Raw genomic sequence first — 3,956 nt, forward strand, 5'->3', positions numbered from 1 at the left:
TAGCTAGTTCTAGTCCTGTCTGGTGAAGGGATTATAGTTCCCAGACTAGCATTATGAGTTGACAATAGGTCAGAGATATGCTCAGGAAAGGAGAGAGCAGGTTCCTCACATTCGGCACTCGGCATTCGGCATTCTTGTGATTTCAGGGTGGTGTAGTTTAGGGGACTCCAAGGAATTACTCAAATATCAGCAAATTGAACATGTTACAGAAGGGAAACACTGCTTATTACTGAAGTCTCTTGACTCCCAGACCTATTAATTTTTAATGGAACTTTTTTTATTTTAATCAGGTGGGGTAGTGGTGACATTGTTAAGTTTATGTGATTTGCCTAATTGCAATCCAAAGTCTTGTTTATACACAGGATGCTTGTACGCTAAAAACCAAATGTACAACAAACTGGGAGGGCTCCCTATCTTTAGAAGATGAATTAAGGACTCCTTTCATCTTTCATTAAAAACAGGGCTCCACCTCCAGCATTATGTGACTCAGGGCTGATCCTGTACTTCCTCCTGAGCTCACTGCCTTGCCTTACTTCATTTTCTCTGCTGCTCTAGTTACAGCAGAGAGTCTTACTCACACGGAGATGCTTGCACTGCCACCCCACACCTGATAACTGGGAGAAACGTGATGAAGGGTCATGAACATCTGAGAAGTGTGAGGAACAAATACCAGGGACTAGAGAGGTCGAGGGAGATGAAAGCAAAATAAAAACCCTGTGATTTTTTCTGCAGAAGACAATGGCAGTGGGATTTGGGAGCTGAAAATTTAGCTGCCAAACTTGTAAACACACGCCTACAGCTACTCATGTGAATCACCCACGCTGCTGGGGTGCTCTTTCTAGGATGCCCATCTTTGCACAGTAAGAACTTGTACAAGCCCTCCCCAGTTCCTTACACTGCTACCTCATTTTCAACCCACTTCTTACCTACCAGAGCTTTTTTCTCCACAAGATCCATATCCCAGCCACACAGCTTTCTGCCGGGTTGTGTCTTGCCAAGGAGCTGTCGTGGTGCACCTAGGGGGAGGGTTTCACTCTCAGGGAGACAGTCCTGACTCCCAGAGTTGTTACCCCCCACACACACATTCAGCCTGAGCATTCACTTCAACAAGTGCTATTGCCACTTACCCGGACTCCAGCGTGTGGAGAGGAGGTGGGCTGCCCAGCCTTCCAGTACAGACACAGGACAATGGTCAAAACTGCCATTTTGGGATGGATTTCTGTGGACACTGCTGCTTTCATGTCGTCTGCTGTAGCTGTGTGCGGTTCCTGCAGGAGGCAGGCACCACCGAGAGTTTTTCCAGCAAACACACACACACACACACACACACACGCGTGCGCGCGTGCACCAGCAGATTTCAGCAAAGGCTGTGGCCAGACATGGGCCTGGTTTAATGCAACAAGCACCAAGGCTCAGAACTGACATTTGCTTTAATGTGGGCTGTGGAGAGCAGACACTAGCAATACAGGCATCAACAGAGAACTTCATAACAGATTAGAAAGATTTGTGTCTCTGATGGCTGGTACTATGAAAGAAGAAAATTACAAAGCTCATTTCAGCTCTTTATGAGCAGAGGGGGCATGTAGGTTCTATTGTCTGATCTGTACACAGGTATGAAATGCCTAGAGTTACTTTCAACACATTTCAACAAAGCTCTGAAGAAAGGATTTATCCTTTACCTGATCAGACTCGGTGAGACAGAATAAGCATCTTCGGCTCAGACCTACACTAGCAACAGCATTATAAAAGTTGCCGAAAGAATGGCTGTTAATTTTCTGTTTTAATACACTAGACATTTAAAATCCGAAGGGTATTATTTGCCTAATTATACTAATTGCACAACTTAGTCAAAAGTGGGCCATAAATGTCTAAGGCTTTTGCTTTAGCTTAGATATATGGGATCTGTGATTACAGATCAACTCATGAATATCTTTGCACTTTCTTTTGTCTGTCTCTAATAAAATTTGTTCTACCTTACAATACAAGGCTTCTAAAAACCACTGTGTATTAGAGAGGAAACTCACCAACCAGCCACACTGCAGAAGTTTTCAGCAATTTACAATGGAAAAATGTATCAGTAGCAGCAGCTCTGCAGTCTGTGTCATTTCCCTTTAGAGCAGTGGTTTTTGCCCTCTGCTGAGAAATAAAGCATCATCTTCACACAACCAGACCTCAGCCTGTCAGACATGCTCCTCCGCTGATGGCACAGATTGTGCCTCTAACCTTGCAAGCCAACACAGAAATGGCAGGGCTTTCTTTCAAACAAGTGTTGGGTCTGTCTGAACAAGGTGGAAAAAACCTGGTGACGTACAGCTGTAGCAAAAGCATTCAGGGCTCTGCAAACCATGTCATGGGTACATATAACTCATCCCCAGGTGGAAGGGGAAGTGAGCAGTCTGCATCAAGAGTCCCTGCAATACTATAGGTGCACTTACACAACTGTCATTAAAGCAAAATGAAACTAAAGAGAAGACCTATAAAGACCTATAGCTTCTGTAGGTTCATTGGTGGTTAAAGGAAGACTAGGGAAAATATGGGCCCGCTCCAGAAAAAATCAGATTTGGTCACCTGGAATATGGGGAAGGCTGAGGTACTCAACGACATTTTTTTTTTCCTCATTCACCAGCAAGGGCTCCAGCCACACCGTCCCAGATGCAGAAGGCAAAGGCAGGGCCAGGGACAAATGAAGAATTGCCCACTGTAGGAGAACATCAGGTTTGAGATCATCTCAGGAACCTGAAGATGCACAAGTCCAGGGGACCTGATGAGATGCATCTGCAGGTCCTGAGGGAACTGGCAGATGAAGTGGCTAAGCCACTATCCATCCTATCTGAGAATCTGTGGCGGTCCAGTGAAGTTCCCACTGACTGGAAGGGGAACCATAACCCCCATTTTTAAAAAGGGATATAAAGAGGACCCAGGGAACTACAAGCCAGTCTCACCTGTGCACCTGACAAGATCATAGAGCAGATCCTCCTGGAAACAGTGCTAGAGCATGTGGAAAATAAGGAGGTGATGGGTGACAGCCTGCATGGCTTCACTGAGGGCAAATTGTGCCTGATGAATTTGGTGGCCTTCTATGACAGGGCTACGATGCTGGTGGTCAAGGGAAGAGCAACTGACATCATCTATTACCAGGACTTGTGCAAAGCATTTGACACTGTCCCATATGACATCCTTGCCTCTAAATTGAAAAGACATGGGTTTGATGGATGGCCCAGTCAGTGGATAAAGCATTGGCTGGACGGTTGCACTTCAAGAGTTGCCGTCAATGGCTTGATGTCCAAGTGGAAAGCAGTGATCAGTGACATTCCTCATGGGCTGGTGTTGGGACCGGCGCTGTTTTAACATCTTTGTTGGTGCCATGGACAATGGGATCCAGGCACTCTCAGCAAGTTCACCAATGACACCAGCTGTGCGGTCGACACGCTGGAGGGAAGGGACATGCCATCCAGAGGGACCTGGACAGGCTGGGAGGTTGCCTGTGCAAACTTCATGGAGTTCAACAAGGCCAAGTGCAAGGTCCTGCCCATGGGTTGGACCAGTCCCAAGCACAGATACAGGCTGGGCGATGAGTGGATTGAGAGCAGCCTGTGGAGAATGACCAGGTCTCTGCTTAGAGCACAGCAGTTTAATATATTCACTTACTGTAAACATAAAACAGGGCCATGAAGGTGCCTTTTATAAGGCTGCCTCCAAAACAAACCCATCAAAACCAAGTTAAACTCCAGCTTGTTCTGTAGTTGCCCAGTTGTTAAACTCCATGCAAGAGCAGGAACATACTGTCTGGGACAGAGGGTGCACCCACTGCTCTGGAGGACATTGCCCGATTAGACCAGATCAGGTGTAAAGTAAAGCCACAACCTTAAACAGCTCCTGTAGAGTGTTAGGGCTTGAACCATGTAGGACTGCCCCTGCCACTCCTTTTCAGTGCAAGGTAAGTGGGAATTAGCCTC

Source organism: Athene cunicularia (genome assembly GCF_003259725.1).
Source record: "Athene cunicularia isolate RWA chromosome 14 unlocalized genomic scaffold, athCun1 chr14_part1, whole genome shotgun sequence".
NCBI lineage: Eukaryota > Metazoa > Chordata > Aves > Strigiformes > Strigidae > Athene > Athene cunicularia.